The sequence below is a fragment of the Pelophylax lessonae genome (assembly GCF_965119305.1).
Source record: "Pelophylax lessonae genome assembly, chromosome: 7".
Taxonomy (NCBI): Eukaryota; Metazoa; Chordata; class Amphibia; order Anura; family Ranidae; genus Pelophylax; species Pelophylax lessonae.
The window spans coordinates 91439777-91463671 of NC_138774.1; the positions used below are offsets into that span (position 1 = coordinate 91439777).

The window sequence follows — 23895 nt, forward strand, 5'->3', positions numbered from 1 at the left end:
GCATTAGGGGCAGTGTCCTCAGTCCAGGAACTGTCGTCTACTCACCCTTTTTTTAATGCATTCTATGCATTATGATAAAAAAAACCTTCTGTGTGCAGCAGCCCCACTCAGCCCCCCTAATGCTTACCAAAGTCCCTTCTCATTCCAGCAATGTCCATGACTGTCTCAGCCATCCAGGACTTCCCTCCAAAACCGGGGACAGTCTTGGTCCGGGGACAGTGTCCTTAGTCCCGGGACTGTCCCCAGAAACCGGGGACGCCTGGTTACCCTATCTTATTGCATTCTGTGCATTGTGATAAAAAACCTTCTGTGTGCAGCAGCCCCCCTAATGCTTACTGGAGCCCCTGCTCAATCCAGTGATGTCCACAACTGTCTCAGCCATCCGGGACTCCCCTCCTCATTGGCTGACACAGCAGCGGTGCCATTGGCTCCCGCTGCTTTCAATTAAAGTCAGTTAGCCAATGAGGAGGGAGAGGAGGGAAGGCCCAACAGCAGCTCCGTGTCTGAATGGACACAGGGAGCAGTGACTCGACTCGGGTGCCCCAATAGCAAGCTGCTTGGGCAATTTACTGGGCAATTTCACCACCTTCCTGACCAGGCCAATTTTCAGCTTTCAGCACTGTCACACTTTGAATGACAATTGCGCAGTCATGCAACACTATACCTAAACTAAAATGTGTCTGGAGTTTTATATAGAGGACAGTAGATGTCTGGAGTCTTATACAGAGGTCAGTAGGTGTCAGGGGGGTCTTATATAGAGGTTGGTAGGTGTTCGGAGTCTTATATAAAGATCAATAGGTGTCTGCAGTCTAATATAGAGGTAATTGTGTTGGAGGGTCCTATATAGAGTCAGAAGGTGCCAGGAGGTCTTATAGAAAGATAGGTAAGTGTTGGGAGGTCTTATATACAGTGGGTACGGAAAGTATTCAGACCCCCTTAAATTTTTCACTCTTTGTTATATTGCAGCCATTTGCTAAAATCATTTAAGTTCATTCTTCTTCCTCATGAATGTACACATAGCACCCCATACTGACAGAAAAACACAGAATTGTTGACATTGTTGCAGATTTATTAAAAAAAGAAAAACTGAAATATCACATGGTCCTAAGTATTCAGACCCTTTGCTCAGTATTTAGTAGAAGCCCCCTTTTGATCTAATACAGCCAGGAGTCTTTTTGGGAAAGATGCAACAAGTCTTTCACACCTGGATTTGGGGATCCTCTGCCATTCCTCCTTGCAGATCCTCTCCAGTTCTGTCAGGTTGGATGGTAAACGTTGGTGGACAGCCATTTTTAGGTCTCTCCAGAGATGCTCAATTGGGTTTAAGTCAGGGCTCTGGCTGGGCCATTCAAGAACAGTCACGGAGTTGTTGTGAAGCCACTCCTTCGTTATTTTAGCTGTGTGCTTAGGGTCATTGTCTTGTTGGAAGGTAAACCTTCGGCCCAGTCTGAGGTCCAGAGCACTCTGGAGAAGGTTTTTGTCCAGGATATCCCTGTACTTGGCCGCATTCATCTTTCCCTTGATTGCAACCAGTCGTCCTGTCCCTGCAGCTGAAAAACACCCCCACAGCATGATGCTGCCACCACCATGCTTCACTGTTGGGACTGTATTGGACAGGTGATGAGCAGTGCCTGGTTTTCTCCACACATACCGCTTAGAATTAAGGCCAAAAAGTTCTATTTTGGTCTCATCAGACCAGAGAATCTTATTTCTCACCATCTTGGAGTCCTTCAGGTGTTTTTTAGCAAACTCCATGCGGGCTTTCATGTGTCTTACACTGAGGAGAGGCTTCCGTCGGGCCACTCTGCCATAAAGCCCCGACTGGTGGAGGGCTGCAGTGATGGTTGACTTTCTATAACTTTCTCCCATCTCCTGACTGCATCTCTGGAGCTCAGCCACAGTGATCTTTGGGTTCTTCTTTACCTCTCTCACCAAGGCTCTTCTCCCCCGATAGCTCAGTTTGGCCGGACGGCCAGCTCTAGGAAGAGTTCTGGTCGTCCCAAACGTCTTCCATTTGAGGATTATGGAGGCCACTGTGCTCTTAGGAACCTTAAGTGCAGCAGAAATCTTTTTGTAACCTTGGCCAGATCTGTGCCTTGCCACAATTCTGTCTCTGAGCTCTTCAGGCAGTTCCTTTGACCTCATGATTCTCATTTGCTCTGACATGCATTGTGATCTGGAAGGTCTTATATAGACAGGTGTGTGGCTTTCCTAATCAAGTCCAATCAGTATAATCAAACACAGCTGGACTCAAATGAAGGTGTAGAACCATCTCAAGGATGATCAGAAGAAATGGAAAGCACCTGAGTTAAATATATGAGTGTCACAGCAAAGGGTCTGAATACTTAGGACCATGTGATATTTCAGTTTTTATTTTTTAATAAATCTGCAACAATGTCAACAATTCTGTGTTTTTCTGTCAGTATGGGGTGCTATGTGTACATTCATGAGGAAGAAGAATGAACTTAAATGATTTTAGCAAATGGCTGCAATATAACAAAGAGTGAAAAATTTAAGGGGGTCTGAATACTTTCCGTACCCACTGTAGAGGTCAGGGGGTTTTATGGAGTCTTATATAGAGGTTGGTAGGTCCATATAGAGGTCAGTAGGTGTCTGGTGTCTTATATAGAGGTAATTGTGTTAGAATGTCTTATATAGACATTTGTAGGTGTCTGGAGGTCTTATATAGAGACAGGTAGGTGTTGGGGGGCTTATATAGAGGTTAGTAGGTCTTATATATAGGTCGGTAGGTGGACAGGTAATGTTTGTACCAGTGTGTACATGTGTGCAATGTGCAGCATACAAGGACTTCATTGCCCGCTATCACTGCTCAGAGCTGACATATCAGTAATGTTTACTTAGTGGAACATGTGCAGCTTATCCTCGACAGTCATTGATATGTAGCGGGAGCCGCTCAGCCCGCCCGCACCCCGCACCTCCCGCCACTGCCACTGAAACACTGATATGCAGTAGCGGCTGTTTCTCGATGGGCCGGGGGGGCGCAGACGGACCGCACCATACACCCCCCCCCCTCGGACCACACCAGGCCGCACACAGTACACACAGCATTACAGTACAGGACCCACAGCATATCATGACATGACAGTACAGTACAGGACCCCCCCCCCCCCCCCTCCGGCTCACTCACCCATCTTCAGCAGGCGAACGGCGGCGGCTTCTTCCCCGTATTCTGCGTCTCCTCCTCCATGCCCGATGGCATGGCTTCTCCTTTCGGCCAATTGGGAAACAGGTCTCAGAACCCGCTTCCTGATTGGCCAGGAGGAGGATCCGTCTGACAATAGCGAATTTTCATTCGCTATTGTCACACAACTGGGTGGGCTCAGAGCACTGCACCCCGAGCTCACCCTTTTTTTTGCCTATTAGAGCCTCTGGCTCTAATCACATGGCTAAAAAAAAAAGCCCCACTGAAGTACATGCGACCGGCGCCCTGCATGTAGATTAGGGGGCTGGACGCATGGATGGGGGGGCGGCACCCCTGCGCCCTATATGCACCAGCCGCCACTGCTGATATGGCTGAATGGCTCAGAGCAGTGGTGTAACTAGGACCTTCAGGGCCCCGATGCAAGAAACCTTTAAGGGCCCCCCTGACACCCCCCATCAGTCCCATGGCCCTCTCCTCTGGTTCCGCAGCCCTCCCCACTGATCCTGGAGCCCTTTACTCCTGTTGTGGGGCCATTTATTACAACCCTGCAGTGGGACCCTTCCTTCTGTATTGGGGCCCCCCAGGGTGGCAGAAAGCAAGAGATATGTCACCAGCACACCAGGAAGCTCCATAAAAGTGTCCAAAGCAGTGGTAGAACTACCAGGGTTGCAAAGGTTGCACTTGCGACCGGGGCCTGATGTTCTACCACTCTGGGGGTCCCCAGTCTCCTCTTGCTGTCCTGCCCCTGCTATTGACAGCGCTGGTCTGGCGTCTGTCTCCTTGGCAGTAGCGGCAGTCTATTTGGACCCAGTGCTGATGACATTATGTGGCTGATGGGTGCATGCAGAGGAAGGCTCACACTATTGGTTGTAGACAACTGAGCTCCCACCTGGTCACCTAGCAGCGGTAACACTGTATAACCTTCTCTGTTGACATGCCAATTGGGATGTGATCCAGGTGATGCTCCCAGTCACAATATTTTTTAGCAGCCACGTGAGCTTCATGCCTGTTGTTGGCTTTGATCAATAAAACCACTGATCAATAAAACCACTATCATATTTAGCCCATGTTCACATTGGTCCGATTTGACATGTGAGTTGACATGTCAAACTGCATGTCAAATCGGAGCCAATTACCGTCAATGGCACCGTCCGAATCAGTGCGATGCCGACTTTGTGGTGCGGCACTGATTCCCAAAAGTAGTTCCTGCAGTACTTTTGATGACTTCGGGGGGCGATTTCAATAGACATCTGTGCAGGAACCACTTTTTGGCCACTGGTCCACAGTGGGAGGATTCCCCCATCCACCTGGAATGTGTAGATGGGGGAGTTGGATCTTCTTTTTTTTTTTTTATTCAACTTAATAGTTGAATGAAAAAAAGTGATTAATGCATGGCCTGCCTAAGTGCTAAGGCCGGTCATAGACAGTTTGAAATCTTGGCCAGTTCAGCAGGAACTGGCTGAGATTTGACCAATGTATGGGCAGGCTGAATGTACCCAAGTTGATCGATTGTTCAACTTGGGTACATCCAGCCTGGTAAATTATTTTATCATTATCGCTAGCGGTTGCTATAGCTCTGCTAGCGATAATCGCTGTTTGTCGGGAACAAACAATGGCTCAGCAGGAGGGATTCCCCTGTCAGCACTGTCTGTTTTGATGGGGGAATTGTGCAAATGTTTTTCCTGCAACCTGTGGCTGCAGGAAAGAAATTTGCACAATCTAAGGCCAGCCCAACTGGAACTGAAAGAATGTAAAGGTCTTGGAAGAGCAGAGGGGAGGGAGACAGATGGGGGAAAGAAGAGAGGGAGATAGGTCACCACAGTGGGGGAACTACCAGGGTCACAGCAGTCACAGCCCTGGTGTTCTGCCACTGTGGGGGGGCCCAAGACCCGGCATCTCCCCCTGCACCCCTGGCCCAAGACCCGGCATCTCCCCCTGCACCCCTGGGTGTTCATTTACTATGCAGTGGAAGGGGCAAACGGCAGCTCTGTGGTGCCCGCGGAATCTCTCTCCAGCTTGCAATTAACTTCCCTGAATACAGTGGGGAGGGGCCATTGACCTGGGCAGCTATCGGCTTCAGTTTACAAACTGAAGCCAATAGCTGGCCGGGTCACTGGTCCCTCCCCTCTCCACTGTATACAGGGAAAAACAGATGCCCCCCAGACACCCCACATACATACAGTATATGTACTTTGCCGCACATCTCTGCACCCCACAGATCTGCATCTTGGCACCCGACAAAAACACCGCTAAAGCCCCTTTCACACGGGGCAGACCCGTCAGTGGAATCCGCTTGCTCAGCAGGAGATCTCTCCGCTTATCCCCGCTGAGCAAACATATGACCGGTTCCTGTCTGCTCCACTGATGCAGAGTGGACACAGACCCTGCTCTCTATGAGACTGTCGGATGGAAACAGACTGCCTGTCCGTTTCCATCTGACTGTCATCTGATCTGATCCACTGGACGGATGGGGAATGGATCCCTATCCATCTGTTTTTAGCATCAAAGGAGTATGCCATCAGATGGTTCTTGTAGAATCATGCCCATTTTAAATGGCCCACCCCTAATTAAGATATGTTCTCCACCTACAGTGGCTGGCTGAACACATAGAAAAAAAAAGGTGTCCCTGAAATTTTTTTGGAAAGGTTGGCAACTATAAAGAAAGGGGTCCAGCTGCAGAACCCATGAAAGGGTCCTGCTGTGGGACCGCAATAAAGAGCCCTGCGATGGGAGTGAAGAGCCCTGGATCAGTGGCAAGGCCCCCGGAACAGAGTCAGGGGGGCCCTTCATGTTTTTTTTGCACCGGGGCCCTGAAGGTTCTAGTTACGCCCCGGGTTAAAATGAAATAGCGCACAGAGTTCAGGGGTCAAGATTAAGCAACACATAAAGTTCAAGGGTCTGAATTAAGAAGCACACAGGTCAGGATTAAATAGTGCAAAGAGTTCAGGGGTCCGGATTACGTAGCACATAGGTTTAAGAGGTCAAGATTAGTGGCCAGGTCTAAGAAACACACAGATGCCAGGGATCAGGGTTAAGTAACAAAGAGCGATTAGAGGTCAGGAATAAGAGTTCAGGGATCAGATCAGCAGTTATGTGCAGGTGTCAGCTTGTCTCAATTGTCTGCCAGGGCCCAGCATAGTAAAGTTTGCAGTGCACAAGCCCAAATTCATCACATTGCAAACATCAGTCCAAAACTGCACAACTTGAGTGGTCTGTATGCGTGGCATCATGAATCACCATGCAAGCACAGGGCTCTCTAGTGGAACCATGTTTTAATTGTCGTTTTAGCCTTCGGCTGGATTGGCGCTCTGCAGATGTTATGGCACCTGACAAATCTGGGTACACCCCCTAACAATAGGGACTGTCTCCGGAAAGAGGGAGTAACCTTAATGTAAATAGTTTAAGCCACAGTGGCAGATGGAGTTGTAGAGAACTACAAGTGTGGTAATAAGTGCACTCGTAGTCTTTTGACGCTTCCTCAAGTTTTTAACTGAAAGCTCATACAGAAGTGCCGGCAGAATGCTGGAGGAAAAGTCTGCAAGAGTCTGAAATTGCACCCATGAGCCACTGATCTTGGGCATAGCTCCTAACTGTCCCTGATTTCGAAGGACTGTCCCTGATTTAGAGGGACTGTCCCTGTTTTGGAAAAAAAAAGTCCCTCTTTCCCTCTTTCCTCCTCATTTTCTTATTTTGGTCTGATCTATATACTTGTATATAAAATGTACTTTTTTTTTTCTTTCAAAAAGAGTTTCCCAGTGCTAAACCTTGACCAGTGTAGAATAGATGTCCCCAAACTTATACCCTGGCTGAAAGGCCAAACTCTACCCCACCCCAACAAACACCTCACAATTTACCTCAATAAATGAGACCACACAAGTTGAGTAAAAATTGGCCATAGCAGCCAATTTTATTACCAATTTTAACTTAACATAAAGGAGAAAAAACATTCCTTTAAACAGAAACAGATCAGTCGCTAAGCTTGTTGGTCTTTGAGGCACCCCCAAAATGTTCCAATCATGCACTGCGGGACCTTTATTCTAATAGTCCTCCAGGGGCATCACACCGACTTGGAAACAACACACTCCCCGCAGCGCAACCATTTCAAATTACAGTTAAACTGACATTAAGTGGAATGCACCATGGGGACACATACCAACGATGGGTCCCAAACCATACACTTATCCTAAAATTTTCACCCCCCGCCAGCAAAGACCAAAAAAAAAATGCCACGGCACGCCAAGGGTAAACCCTTACCCTTGAGTGCCCCTCCACACCCTCAAGGCTCGCTATATCCCATCTTGCAACCCAAGGGACCACAAATCCGTCCCTTACTGCATTGAGGTGCATGCTGTCACCTCGCAGGTACCTCCATGTATCCACCTCCAAATCCAAGTGTCGAACCACCAACCCTCCATTGCAACAAACAGATTTACCCACCTCCTTATTTAATTTTATGCGGGCCTTATTGAGCCGCTCAACCGACCTGGCCATCCGCCGTGACGTGCGGGCAACCATATCGGACCACACAATGAGCAACTCCGGAAAAGCCATGCGGAGCCCGAAGGAAATCAAATTTTATGTCCCTAATCAAGTCCCTCGTGGATCTAATGCCCAAATTATTACCCCCTACATGCAGTACCAGAATATCCGGATGCCTATCCAGCCGTGAAAAACGATGAACTCCTGCACCACTGCATACCCGACACACCTAGCCACCATACACAGGCCTCATGTCAAGAGAAGACCAGTTGTCTACCATTAGGACGAACGTCTGCTCGCCGGGCACCCCAAAACACAAAGGAGTGTCCCAGTATCCAGACGAGGCAAGGTTCAACACCTGAAAGAAATAGGAACAAGACACAAACAAATGACACCAACGATTGCAGAAGCAAACACAGAAGAGACACCGACATACACACACCCATCCCTTTAAGCCGACAAAAGATGCGGGCGAACATACTGTACAGTAAAAACATCTTAGAATCCCACCTGCCGATACGCTTGACTGCTTCCTCATCCAACCCCCATCAAACGGCCTCCGTGGCCACCCCAATGCAAAAGGAGTGTGAGGCATAACTTTTTGCATCCAAACCCAAAGCACCCAGACATTTTTGGAACACCGAAATTAATTGAAACTTAGATAAAGAATACCCGTCCGTATGTATCAAAAACGACCCTGCTACTCACGGGCGCATAGCATGAAATTCTCTGACCGTGCCCACGGGGCACAAAGGCGATGTCGGCACTGCAAACAATTTAACTCGGACCCCCTTACCAGACTGATCCATTTTAGACCTGCGGAGAAGTAGACTAATTCCATCCTCCCCTCAAGAAACATCCTGCGCCAGTATGCCCCCCGAAACTGCTTTGGAAGGGTTGACCAGCTCCCCTATCGTGAAGGCTCCGAAAAAAGCGAGAGAGAATGCCACTTTAAACAAGGAAACCTCGTAACTGGAAGCACACTGTGCACCCAACATAGCGAAAATATCTTGCAAGAAGGTAAATGACACAGGGCGCCTAGCATCCTCACCCCGGTAGGACCGGCTATACCCCTTCAGCGTCTGCCGAACCAAAAAATATTTTGTAAAGTCGTAGCTACCCAGTAGCTTAAAAAAGAAAGCCAAGCCGGACAACTTGTGCGCTATGGCCGACACCAACGTGCCCCTCTCAAAGTGCCTAGAAATAAAGTACAGGTCCACCAACCTAACGTCCGGGGCCATAGGATCCACGTCCACCACCCGCAACACTTCCAGCCACTCCAGCCATACCTTGGAATAGGCGACCACGTTGACTCACTCGCTGACCTCCTGATCCATCCAGCGATGACCCCAAGGCAATTCCCCACAGCCAGTCTGGTGCCAACTCCTGGAACCTGCCCCACTGAAAGCAAGACAAGGCGTCAGCCACAGTATTATTCACCCCTGGTATATGCACAGCATAAAGAAAAACATTTAACTGAAGACAATGCAAAACCAAGTGCCTAAGAAGCCGCACCACTGGCTGAGAAGAAGCCGAGGTGCGGTTAATGACCTGGACTACTCCGAGATTGTCGCAATGCAGACGTACCTTCAAATTCCTGAATGCCTCACTCCAGATTTCCATGGCCAGCACCACCGGGAAAAGCTCCAAGAGCACTAAATTTCAAAGTAGACCTCCCTCTTTCCACGCACACGGCGACGCGTTCCAACCCTAGTGAAATGCCCCGTAACCAGTAGAGCCGGCCGCGTCCATGAAAAACGCTCCAGGTCAAAATTGCTGACAGGCCCAGACATTCACAAGGACCTCCAATTATAGTCCAAAAAACTGTGCCATAGCCGCAGGTCTTCCCTATGTTCCCTATTCAGACGAACAAAATGCGTGGGCGATTTCGCCTCTGCATTGGCCGCCGACAGCCTTCGCCAGAAGACTCGACCCATGAGCATAATGTGACAAGCAAAATTCAACTTACCCAGCAATGACTTTAAGCTGCGAAGCTGAATCTTGCGCAATCCCAGTACCCCCCTAATTTCCGCTTTAAGGGCCAACAGCTTATCTTCCGGCAGACGACACTCCATGGCCTCAGAATCCGCCACAATGCCCAGAAAGCTAAGCATTGTCGCCGGGTCTTCCGTCTTATCCGGGGCCAATGGAATCCCAAAACGCACAGCGATGTGTTGCAATGTGGCAAGAAGAACCGCACTCACGTTGGAGGAGGGCGGTCCCACACAAAGAAAATCATTCAAATAGTGGATGATGGGATTCACCCCAGAAACATCTCACACCACTCACTCAACAAAGGAGCTGAACATCTCAAACAATGCGCAGGATATGGAACAGCCCATGGGGAGGCAATGATCCACATAATACGCCCCTTGCCACCAGCACCGCCACCAGCAGCCTAACAAGCGAAAACTGTCCGGGTGAACCGGAAGCAGCCGGAACGTGGCTTCAATGTCATATTTTGCCATTAGAGCACCGCGCCCATAGTGACGAACCCAAAACACAGCAGCATCGAAGGACGTATAAGACACTACACACGCCTCCGAATCAATCGCATAATTCACTGACCCTCCCTTTGGGAAGGAAAGGTGATGGATTAGGCGAAACCGGAGCATTAGTGCTTGAAGCAGCAAGTCCCCTCAAATTTACAGGATCCTTCATTAAACTGCCAGCAGAAACCCCACCTCTTTGCGGCCGGCTGTCCAGGGGTAGATGAACGCTTACCAGAATGGCAAACGCCTGCAGCCAATTAGGGAAAGTATGTGGGATCAGCCAATATCGCCGCTTCTTGTGTTCCTCCAGCTTGAGCCTGTCCAGATTACATTTTTCAAGAGGCAAAGGAGTGAAAATCTCCACATACTCACCCTTTCAAATCTTCTCTCGGACCTCTGGCCTCAAATGCTCACCCAGTGGACCTTCGAAACAAACATAAACCTCACACCTAGCCAAATCGTCCAGTCGGACCATGTTCGCCTTCCCAACGCCATCCTCTCTTTGTCCCAGTCTTGTCCACCGACACCACGACATCCACCGCAGCCACCATGTCAGGGGGCAGGATCCCACTCGTAACCGGTGAAGGCCCTACGGGAAGCACACCAACTGCCACAGAGTCACCCACGGGCACAGTGACATGCCCACATGATGCCCCCCCCCCGAACCTGGCGGGACCCATGCCACCGTAGGCGTGGGGCGAACCACGCCCCCCCGGCTCCAACCGCCCCACCAACTCCCGCAAACCCAAAGAAAATTGCTTAACGCTTTCTCCGACCCCCAGGCGGCAGTACCAACGCCCGCCACCTGAGGGGCCACAGACACCGATCTTAATGAATTAGCCCCTCCACCCACACCTAACAGTCCATGCAATGCACACACAGACAAAGAAGAAAGATCACTCACCCAGCTGCTTAGGGGGGGTCCCACCAGCCGCTGGTCCCGAATCCCTCGCTGACGGATGGCCGCACGGCTCCTCCTCTTCAGAAATGGAGAGCTCGCCCTCCGAGTGACACTCCTGGGACACCTCCACCAGAGGCACTCTAGGGTCCACACTCCTGGATTTCGTGGAACTGAGTGGCAGACATCCATGCCCCCTCACTCCAGCTCCTTTGTCCTGGTCTGCCCGGAGAAAGGCCCAGAGCCCTGGGCGCCCTACATGCTCCTTTTAATGCCACTCCTCTGCCTGGCCACAGCTGTAGTGGTATCAGTCCAGGGAAGGGAGCCACCGGCCGTGACGTGAGCCGGCCCGGTGGCCGCAGCTAAGCCACTCCCACGCCGAGACATTGCCCTGACAGGCACATCACCAAGAGAGGAGTCCGCACTGTCCAGAGATCTCCCCCGATCGGGCCAGGGAGAGGCAGAAACCTGCCTGCGCTCTCCGCCCCCAGAGCTCTGTTTTTGTAGAGGATTCCTCCCAGCGGCTTGAGGGCCAGATGCTCGCTTTGCTGGCGGCCCTGGAGGGTCCCTGTCAGGGTTCCTGTAATAATGCTGAGCTTGGGGGGAGAAGTCTGGTGTAAAGCGCTCCGGAGGCAGAGACCTCTGAGCACGTGGGAAATCCAGCCCCCCCCCCCCCGCTGCAGTGGGAGAGCCATATACACCCATCAAGGATGAGACCCGGGCACGGAGCCACTCGTTCCCATGTAGAGCGACTGCCGCCCTGAGCTGGGCCATAAGAGTATCCAGCTCGGCCATGTGTAGTCCGGAGGCCCTGAAACAGGGCAAAAGGATGATCCTCACCAAGCTCACAAGAAGTTCCTTCCTCTGCGTCCGTTGATCTCCCTCTGGCCGCCAATATAGGAACCACCCCTCCTAAACTGCACCAAACCCCACCCAGACATCACCTCCTCCAATCAAATAAGCCCCCATTTTACTCAACCATAGCTTTCCTCAATTTAACTCTTTCTTGACCTTTCTCCCCTCTTCACCTTGTCATGTCTGCCCTACGCAATTTTTTTTTTTCGTTCCGGGGCCTTGCTTTCATCCAATTTCTAAACTGCTGCATTTGTAAATTCCAAATGCCAAAATAAAGGAATGGTAGTGGTAAAAAAAAAAAAAAAAGCACTTCGGGGTGTATGTAACTAATACTTTTGCTAATAGGTGTACCTCATCCCCATCTCAAAAAGTTGGGAGGTATGTCTTGGGTGCAATACTTTGCAGGCTCATGTGTAAAAAAAATAATAAATGCAAATCTTTTACTGAAAAAAATATTTTTTCTTACGGTGAACTTAGCCTGTAAAGAGTAACCATTTCTCCTAATTTAATGCACATTGGGGAACGTGAGTAGTTTTTGTGTATATGGCAGCTGGTTTGGATTTTTGAGCAAACGAAGAACGGAAAACACTGAATGCTCAGAATATAATGCCTCTGAACACTCATAATGTATTTACACTCAAAGTGTGGTTTTCATTTAAACACGATTGTAGAAAAAGGCGGAGCTGCCAGGAAAGAGTTTTAAACTTCCTTTTTCACACACTTGTAAATACCAAAGAGAGAACAATACACCACCTGTACAGACCTCTCAGAGTATATATCGTAGGTATGAAGACTGTCGGGGCCCAAACTACATGGCGCTGAAGGGCACGATATTGCTGTGACTTTGTGTTTTATTTTAGAATTCTAGTAATTATCAGTAACACCGCTATATTTGTATTCAGTTGCAGATCTCCACAGCCTGCCTGTGCCATAACAGAGGAGAAGACATTTTAAGGGTAAGATTCTTATTTATATAAAACTTTCATTTTACAGAACTAATTTCACCATTATCATTTTTAGACAGTTAAAGTGTATGTCAAGCGAAAAAAGTTTTTTTCTAGTTTTGGATAGAATGGGAATGGATTAGAACTCCGGTCAGTTTATCTGGGACGCTATTCCTTAGTGAGATTAACCCTTAATTCCTGTTCTGCTGACAAGAGTTTCACCACACAGGAAGTGAGGGAAAGTCTTTAACAGGGATAAAAATTTGGCAGAGGTTTTAGCCTTCCCCTACTCTACTAAAGAAAAACATATTTATATATATTTTGACACTTTCTGTTTGGAAAAATGTATATACGTATAATGCGGAAGGGCAGCCGCTCTGTATCAGATCAAGTACCTAGCTGGGGTAGAGTGCACGCCCGCGCACCCCCGCTATCCCAGCTGTGCTGCGCAGGGCCGGCCTTTGGGGTGTGCGAGCTGTGTGGCCGCACAGGGTGCCATGGGCAACAGGGGCACCGTGCGGCCATCACAGCTCGCAGCAGTCAGTTACTCACAGCCAGGACGAGTCACAGCAGGACTGTCTGAAGATGGGGCTGGCTGAAGAAAACCCACCTGAAAAACACGCACGGCTATTCTCGGGCAGGCGGCGCATGCGCGGTGACGTGTTGGTGCCTGGGGGGCGCCATTTTTAATTCAATATCTCTTTATTGTAATTTTTCCACTAAACAATAACAAACATGTACAAGGAAAAAAGAAATTTATGACAAAAAATGTTGCAGTAATATTATCGGTGATAACATCATGCCAAAAAAAAAAAAAGAATTTGAATGCAAGGCTCCTCACCAAATGGTAGGTGAGACAGTGCAGGAGATGCAGGGGCTGCGGGCATTATACAGGAGATGCAGGGGCTGTGGGCATGGTACAGGAGATGCAGTGCTGTGGGTATGGAGAATGCCCGCAGCACTGCATCTTTGGTAGAGGAGATTCCAGGAGAATCTCCTGTACCGTGCCCACAGCAATGCATCTTCTGTACTATGCCTGCAGCACTGCATCTCCTGTACCATGCCCACAGCACTGCATCTTCTGTACTATGCCTGCAGCACTGCCTCTCCTGTACCATGTCCACAGCCCTGCTTGTACCATGCCCATAGCCCTGCATCATGCCCGCAGCCCTACATCTCCTACACCATGGCTGCAGCCCCTGCATCTCCTGCACCATGCCCGCGGCCCCTGCATCTCCTGCACCATGCCCGCATCCCCTGCATCATGCCCGCAGCCTCTGCATCTCCTGCACCATGCCCGTAGCCCCTGCATCTCCTGCACCATGTCCGCAGCCCCTGCATCTCCTGCATCATGCCAGCAGCCCCTGCATCTCCTGCACCATGCCCGCAGCTCCTGCATCATGCCTGCAGCCATTTCATCTCCTGTACAATGCCCCCAGCCCCTGCATCTCCTGTAGAATGCCCGCAGCCCCTGCATCTCTTGCACCATGCCTGCAGCCTCTGCATCTTCTATACTATGCCCGCAGCACTGCCTCTCCTGTACCATTCCCACTGCCCTGCGTGTACCATGCCCACAGCCCTGCATCATGCCCACAGCCCTGCATCTCCTACACCATGCCTGCAGCCCCTGCATTTCCTGCACCATGCCTGTGGCCCCTGCATCTCATGCACCATGCCGGCAGCCCCTGCATCTCCTGTACCATGTCCGCAGCCCCTGCATCTCCTGCACCATGCCGGCAGCCCCTGCATCTCCTGTACCATGCCCGCATCCCCTGCATCTCCTGCACCATGCCCGCAGTTTCTGCATCTTCTGTACTATGCCCGCAGCACTGCCTCTCCTGTACTATGCCCACAGCCCTGCATGTACCATGCTAACAGCCCTGCGTCATGCCCGCAGCCCAGTATCTCCTACACCATGCCTGCAGCCCCAGCATTTCCTGCACCATGCCCACAGCCCCTGCATCTCCTGCACCATGCCCACAGCCCCTGCATCATGCCCGCAGCCTTTGCATCTCCTGCACCGCCCGCAGCCCCTGCATCTGCTGCACCATGCCCGCAGCCCCTGTATCTCCTGCACCATGCCCGCAGCCCCTACATCATGCCCTAAGCCCCTGCATCATGCCTGCAGCCTCTGCATCTCCTGCACTATGCCCGCAGCCCCTGCATCATACCCTCAGCCCCTGCATCATGCCTGCAGCCTCTGCATCTCCTGCACCATGCCCACAGCCCCTGCATCATGCCCTCAGCCCCTGCATCATGCCTGCAGCCTCTGCATCTCCTGCACCATGCCCGAAGCCCCTGCATCATGCCCTCAGCCCCTGCATCATGCCTGCAGCCTCTACATCTCCTGCACCATGCCTGCAGCCCCTGCATCTCTCTCTTATTTGTTACAATTTTTTTTTCCTCTTTGTGTATGTTTAGATAACCAGGGGGTGAGGGGTTAGGATGAGAGGGAGGGGCGCCACAAGATTCGCTTGCACAGGGCGCCTGAACACCTAAGGCTGGACCTGGTGCTGCGATTGGTGATTGGTCACCGGCACCTGACAATTGGCTCTGGACTTTACCGAAGAGAGCCCTGTGTGGGTAAACAAACACAGCGCTCACTTCTGACTGCAGCAATTTGCTGTTTTTTGCTTCCTTCAATGTCCACTCATTATAGCGTGTACCGGAGTGTATAAGCTGCCGGTGTTCTGTGAAAACACCAAGTGTTCAAAATCTCCAATTATTTCTGGTGTAGAGTCACTGGAAGTGACGTGGTTGCAGTTCTCGGCAAGTTGGAGTTTTCGGCAGAACACCGGTCGGGTTCACGTTCAAAACGCATCCAATTCCCATATATGTGAATAATCCTAATTAATTGCTTTCTTTACTTCTTCCTAGGCTATTATTTTTATGCTAACTTTTTTATATCTTTTTTTCTGTTTCTTTAGTTTAGTTTGATCTTATTATTACTGTGTCCCAGGAAAAATTACCTAAATGTAAAAATATTGCCCTTTTGTATTTGCAAATAACTTTGCCATCCTTTTGCACTAGAAACACAATTTTAGTGTAATTTTAAACAGGAAAAGAATAAAAGGTATGCTTTTTATTTTGCAGTAAAACTCTTATTTTTAAAATGAACGCTACTCAAAATAAAAATTGTGTTAGTTGTTTTGTTTATGTATTCCATACAAAATATATGTCAAAAGAAAAAGCCTAGTTTGTCCCTAAAACAATGTTTGTATTGCTTTGTTATCACAAATAATGACATAAGGCACCTTTCACACGGGCTTGGTCTGCCTGTCAGTTTTTTCAGGGGGACTTGATCGGATGGTCCATGCACCCCTATGGAGCGGCGGATGTCAGCGGTGACATCTACGCTGACACCTGCCACTATCTGATCATGTCTGTGAAATCCAGATGGATGGAAACCCTATTTTCCATCCGTCTGGAGGATCAGATCGGATAGGAGTGGAATGAAAACTGATAGGCGGTCCATTTTCATCCGATCTTCCCAGAGAGGAGAGTGGGGATCTGACAGGTCTGTCTCTCCAAAGTAAGCAGAGACAGACCTCTCATCCACCTGCAGTGATCTCCTTTACGTCCTCCCAGGCATCAGATACAATAAACAACTTTTAGCAGCAAACACCCTTATCAGTACTTTGATAGGATTAGCAGAATCTAACTCAATACACTGCTTAGGGCCTGTACACACGGCCGAATGTCGGGAGACATCAGCCAGTTAAAATAGAAACGTCCGACCTTCAGCCCGTGTGTATGCCAGCTGGTCCGACATGCTGTTGGGTGTGCATGCTGGAAAAACCAGCAGCCAATAGTCTCCCATTCAGCCCTTTCAGCCAATGACAGAGCACTAACACCAGAGTGTTCTGGGGGGGGGGGGGGGGTCATCCCCCTGTCAGAACACAACAGCTAAGTGGGGGAGATCGCTGGACTAACGTTGGATCGTTAGTACAGCGGCTCCAACCCAAGCTGACAGTTTTTTTTTGTTCAACCAGAAAAAAAAAATACTAGTTCCTACCAGGCTTTAGTCTCTGAGCCCTCATAAAACCAGCAAGCTATCAGGCTTGAGTAACTAGAAGCTAAACAGGCATCCGTTTTTATAACATTATCAGGGTTATCATTCGCCGTAATTAGCTTAGCCGGAGTAGGTGGTGAATACGCATTGCGGTCTATCTTTTCTGGTAGAATCACTACTTTAGTGTATTTCATAACTCCTGAGATCATAACAGTACAGCCAGAATAAGGACATATTTGCCTGTATCCGTTCATTACCAGCCTTTTAAGCCCAAACACCACTATTCTAGGAAATATTGGAGCAGATCAGGTCCAGAGCTGCTGTTAGAAATCACGGGGCTTCCTACAGCCTATCTGACAGTGCCCCCTTAAAAAAATATTAAAGAAGAATATTTAAAAAAAAAAAAATACACAAAAATCATTATTAGTGGACACAAATACAACATAACTAATAAACTTATGGGTGGAACCGGAGGGCATACTGTGGGGGGGGCAGGATAGCCCAGTACAGGGGGGGAGGTGAGTATAGCACAGGAGGGGGACAGGAGGGCACAGTACAGCAGTTAGGAGGGTACAGTACAGGAGGGCACAGTTGGAGGGGGACAGGAAGGTACAGTATGGGGGGGCAGGAGGGCACAGTAGGGGAGGGCAGAAAGGTCCAGTATGGGGGGTAGGAGGGCACAGTACAGTGGTTGGGAGGGTATAGTACAGAAGGGAGCAGAAGGGCACAGTACAAGGGGAGGTTAAGTGGACACAGTACAAGGGGCAGTAGAGTACAGTATAGGGGCAATAATGTACTACACAGATATGGTCTCCTCAAGTAGAGCTGTGCAGGGAAGCTTCTGTCACAGATCCTACCTATTCTGGCAGGCTGTCACTGGGCTAAATCTACAGCTGGAATGACATATCCCCCTCTACCTTCCCCTCCAGAGTTTCTGGCTCTCTTCCGGCGCTTTGCAGGAGTTATGGAAGAACCCCGAGGCGGAGTATCTTATTACTGCTGCTGCTTGTGTGGATAGGATGCATACAGCTTGTGTCAGGAACCGGCAGGACTGGTAGTGGATCCTCTGGACCAGAGAGGCGATGGCACGGGTTGTACTAGAGGACCGGTTCTAAGCAGTTACTGGTCTTCACCAGAGCCCGCCGCAAGGCGGGATGGATTTGCTGCGGCGGTAACTACCAGGTCGTGTCCCCTAGTAACAACTCGACCCCTCTGGCAGCTGATATGGCGTGGTACACAGGGAGTAGGCAAGAGCGTAGTCGGACGTAGCAGAGGTCAGGGCAGGCGGCAAAGGTTCAAAGGCGAGTAGTCGGTAGCAACGGGTTCGGCAACAGGCAAAGCAAACAAACACAGCAGGGAACGCTTTCTCAAAAGCACAAGGCACAAAGATCCGGCAGAAAGCTGTGGGAGGAGAAGGTATTTATGGGTAGTGCACAGGTGAAGCCTAATTAAGTCAGCACTACCTCTCACAAACCTTAACCCTTAATAACCACTTTAGGCCAGGCACCAATCACTGGTGCACTGGCCCTTTGAATCTAAGAGTCCCGGCGCGCGCGCGCCCTAGAGAGCGGGGACGCACATGCCGAGACGCTGGAGTGCTGCCTGGAGGTATACGCTGTGAGCGCTCCGAGGCCAGCAGGGGGCCCGGAGCGCTCAGCGTAACAGCTTGTTAGGTAGAGGTGTGGCGCCACAGGCCCAGAATTTTTTCCTCACCGAACACGTATGAGGAGAGGGAGAGCGGTAGCTCCTATGAGATCTCGATCGACCCGAAGATCTATGTCTAGATGAATGCGATCTGTGGCCCGGAATGTGTTCACGAGGCTAAGCATAATGTCCTGGGTGACTTTCTCGATCTCTTTGAGTAAACAGGGCTAAAAAATATCGAGAGAGAAATGTGTTTTTTTTCTTTTTTTTTAAACACATTTGTCAGTGCGCTCTTTTGATACTCACACAAGGGTGGACCCATACCTAATAGACATTTGCGGATCTTGATCATGAGGTGAATGGCTCATGTTGGCTATAGCAAGAGGATCAGCTGAAAATAGGGAGGAGGAAGAAAGCTTCAAAATCAGGATATCCTAATGCTCTTTTTTTTTTTTTTATATACTAAAAATAAAATGGGAAGGCTTGTTTCATTAATATATATATATATATATATATATATATATATATATATATACATACACACATACATACACATTACACACACATTGTTACGGTATGCCAGGTGAGGTAGTCAATAATTGGTATATCTCACCTCGCATACGTTCGGTAGTAAGAGACTAAACCGGAATCCGGCCCGGGTTTTTCCAGCCTCTGTGACAGGCTAGGTTTCAGTCCAGAGATTGCGGGTCACCTGAGTCCATGCTCAGCTGGACTTTAAATGAACAGGAAGAGAGCAGAGGAATGTTCTGGTCTGAGACTCAGAAGGGAATCTGAGAGAGGAGCTCTTTTTGGACTTTAAAAAAAAAAAAAAAAGGTTTGCTTTACCATGTGTTTTTGTGGGTGATGGGGACCAGCCCCACACTGTAGAGTGAGAAAAACTGCTGTGTAGTTTAGTGCCGGTGTAACGTGAGAATTACCTACCCCGTGAGAAAAACCTACCCTCGTCACTTCCTGCCAGGAACAGCTGAGCAGCGCAGCAGTGCGCATGCTCACTGCCCCGGATACCTAATGGAAGAGCTGAGGGTCAGACTAGTGCGCATGCGCACTAGTATGAAACGATCACGGTGTCCGTGAAAAAAACCTACCCACACGGGGGTTACATTAAAACAGCTGTGCTGCACTATGAGTAATCTCCGCTCCTATCACTGTCACTACCCTGATCTTGGCTAGTAAATATAAAAGCGGCTCTCGGCTCCGTGATTTATCTTTTCATACACCCGCCGCCACTTTTATATTTACTAGCTGAGATCAGGGAAGTGACAGTGATAGGAGCGGAGATGACTCATAGTGCAGCATAGCTGTTTTAATGTAACTGCTCGCATTACACACAGTGCCGTTCACCGGAAATTACGAGGGTAGGTTTTTCTCACGGGTAGGTAATTCTCACGAAACACCGGACAGCAAGGGTTTATTTTACTGTTTTGTTGTTTTTTCATATTTGCAAACATCTGCTAAATAAAGCTGGCAACCCACCAGACTTTAAAGAAATGACCTGCATGCTGGCCTTACTTTCCTGGAAAAGGTGATCCCTGTGAGCTAATCTCCCACAACACACACACATATGTATATATATATATATATATATATATATATATATATTAAGAGGTTGGCTCGGTAGCAGGTGTGGGTGACCCCCTGGGTGGGTTCGCTACACAGAGAGACAGCTGAGGAGTGGTTGAAAACAACGGTCTATGGTTTATTCTTCCAATTTGCTGGAACAAGTGCAAGCATCCAAACAGCATAAATCAAACAAAACATAAAATAAGCCCTGGCCACTTGGGGTGTCTACCTTCATAACACAGGAACCTACCAATGGAGTCTGTCACAACCTACTGCTGGGCAGACACTGCTGGTCATACAGCAGTAAACCAATAGTCTATTTGTTTTTCTTTTCACACAGAAAAAGTCCACACCACCTCACCTTCAGAAGTCTTTCTCAGCTCACTGCTCTCCTTAACGCACAAAGCCTCAGGATGCAGCAATCAGTAGTCATCCTCTGGATAACTTATGGAGGCCTTAATTGCCTCATTCTGAATAGCTGAAGCTTTCCAACATCCTTAAACCTTTCTGGCTACCTCCGCAGCCGACACCTGATAGTAATTGGTGAATTGTCTAAACAAGACAGAAATGTATCTCCCATCTGTGAGAACACCCACAGATTTACCTGACTTCCTGTCACAATATATACAGTGCATTGCGAAAGTATTCGGCCCCCTATAAAAACTATTTTATATACACTGATTTCACAATTTTATACACATTTTAAAATGATTGATTTTATATATTTTAACATGTATGTGTTTATATCTATTCAGTTTATGTATAAATATTCCCAGTATGGTGTATCCCCATTCCTATTTACACCCTTGATAGTGTTCATGTAGGAATAGTAAGAAGATGTCTACTTCCGGTGTCACACCTGGGAAAATTGACCATTATTAACAATAGAAGAAATTGGTCAGGTTTTTAAAGGTTTAATAAAGTTATTTTATTAGGATGATTTAATTATATGAACTCATCAATATACCGGTCCAATTTGCACCTATACATTAGCATCCATATTGAACGAACCGGCGTTTTCTTGCAGAAACCGGAAGTATGGCAGCTTGCTTTGGTGTATATAAAGACGGAAGTGACGGTACGCAAGCCCCTTGTAATGTTCCAGTACCTATGGTACCCTTGTTCCTATATTTCTCCTCTCTTTGCGTCCCATCTTGTATATACAAAGGACGCATACACCTTTAAGACCAGATGACATCACTGCCGAGCGCCGCTATGAGCGGCTATTTCAATCGCCGGTTTGCTCTCACTCATCGCTTGTTCAAACCCACATGTTCATCGCACCTACGCCTGAGAAGTCGGAGCTGCTGACATACCTTCCTTGCTGAACTAAGCCGCAAACCTCACTGGTAATCCGTATCCCGCTACGGGATCACCCCTCTCCTCTGGACATTGTATTTCCTAACCTATCTAAGTGATAAGTACCCCGCAGGGGATTCTTACTAACCAATCTCCTACTGTCATCTACTGCAATTACCAAGACTATCTGTATCTATCTATTCACTATCATCTGCATAAGACTGTTAGCTCTTGGGACTACCTTGAACTATCCTTGCACTAGGTTACTCTGTCTAAAGTATACTCCATCTGTGTCCTCTTACCATCTGCACTATACTTGACATCAGAACCTATCTGCTTACCATCACCTGCAACTCTCCTATACTACTTCTAGTGCTCACTATACAATAGCCTGTCTCTCATCTATATATCCTCATATACTCTATCCCTCCATTAAACATCTATTAATATATATATAGTGTATAACAGGCTGTACACGGTGATGAAGTCCTGAGAGTTGGATATGTTGTTCAACAGATTCTCTACAAGGCTACTGAGTGTAATAATTCTGCAGCTGTAAGTCCATCCGCAAACAAAAACGCATGAACGTTACAGATTGAACGAGCCTTTAAAAAAAATATGGATTCAGCAGAATTATCCACTCATGTACTACAATTAAAACAACAAGTAGATGCATTGATCCATGCACTTACAGAGGTAAAAAATGACAATCAAACCTTGAGACAGCAGCTTAGCCGTCTCACACAGCCTCCTGCTGCTCAGCCCCGTGAGCCTAAGATAAACCCTCCTATAGTGTTTTCTGGTGATCGGAGCAAATTCCGTGAATTTAAAAACGCATGTCAATTGTTTTTTTTGTTAAAACCTCTAACCTACACCACTGACCAAATTAAGGTTTGTACCATCATCTCCTATTTAACGGGTGAACCCCGGGCCTGGGCAGATGCTCTCTTTGAAAAGGATGATCCACTCCTTAATTCTTATCCCTTATTTCTAGCACAACTTGCTACTTTATATGAAGACCCCAACAAGCAGAGTACCGCTGACACCCAGTTACGGGCCCTAAAACAAGGAAGGAGACCTGTTGAAGATTTTGTGGCGAATTTTAAAAGATGGTCCCCTGATTCAGGGTGGAACGACACATCTTTGCGAACGCAGTTTAGACTCGGCCTATCTGAGGCCGTTAAAGACGAGCTCGCCCGAGCGGATTTACCTGGCACTCTAGAGGGACTGATCCAGACCAGTATCAATATTGACAGACGACTACGAGAAAGAAAGGCTGAGAAGATGGGCTCACCATTTTCCAGTCCTTCTCGGATGTTGCCTGCTGACCCTACTCCTATGGAAATAGGAATGATACGTCCACCTCTGACCCCTTCTGAACGTGCCAGGAGGAAAACCGAACATCTTTGCATGTACTGCGCATCCCCAAATCATCTGGTAAACGACTGTCCTCTTGTCCGCAGAAAAGAGGGTGAGTGTTCAAATGTCTTGCTAGGGGGACTCACAACTTCCTTTCCTAATCCTTATCTTTTTGTTCAATTAACATTGCAGTGGGACCAAACTAGGATCACCACCAAGGCTATGATTGACACAGGATCTTGTGGAAACTACATTGACATTTGTTTTGTCTCCCTTAATAAAATACCTATTGTTTCAAAACCCAAACCTGTCTCCGTTAGTTTTATTAACGGTACACCTTTATCCTCTGGTCCTATCACCAGTCAGACACAGGCACTTCTTGTAACTGCTGACGAGTCTCATGTGGAGACCACCACCTTTGATGTATTAACTTCGCCACATTTTCCAATCATTTTGGGACTTCCCTGGTTACACATACATCAACCAATCATCGATTGGAAAACAAGAACGTTAGCCTTCTCTTCTCACTATTGCGAGACGACATGTAACCTCCCCACACATGATAGGATCCTGTCTGTACTGCCAGATGACATTATTCCTAAGTGTTATCAAGATTTATCGGAGGTTTTCCTCGAGAAAAACGCTCAAATGTTACCTCCTCACAGGGACTATGATTGTTGTATCGATCTGCTCCCTAATAGCAAGTTGCCTTACGGACATGTATATCCTCTCTCACAGGATGAACTCTCTCACCTTAAAGAGTATCTGGATGAAAACTTGGCAAAAGGATTCATCCGACCTTCTACTTCCTCCACTGCTGCTGGGCTTTTCTTTGTCCGCAATAAAGACTCTAGCCTTAGGCCTATCATTGATTTCAGACAATTAAATGCCATCACAATAAAGGATCGTTATCCTTTACCTCTTATTCCTGAACTTATCGAACAGGTGCGTGGGGCTTCTTTCTTTTCAAAATTGGACCTAAAAGGGGCATAAAATTTAATTCGAATCCGTAAAGGGGATGAATGGAAGACGGCATTCAGAACCAGATACGGACTGTTTGAGTACCTTGTAATGCCATTTGGGCTATGTAATGCCCCCGCAGCCTTCCAACGTTTTATAAACGAGATATTCCGAGACTTGCTTGATGTTTGTGTGGTAGTATATTTGGA

General features: G+C 48.2%; 1 long non-coding RNA gene across 1 annotated transcript in view; it reads left to right on the top strand.

Annotated features, from left to right (window-relative positions):
* The window catches only part of LOC309560729, a 62380-nt gene that overhangs the window by 19962 nt on the left and 18523 nt on the right, over positions 1 to 23895 (top strand). Inside the window, exon 2 of the long non-coding RNA XR_014225519.1 lies at positions 12790 to 12843. This is a non-coding gene — a long non-coding RNA (uncharacterized lncRNA). The remainder of the gene's footprint in view (positions 1 to 12789; positions 12844 to 23895) is intronic.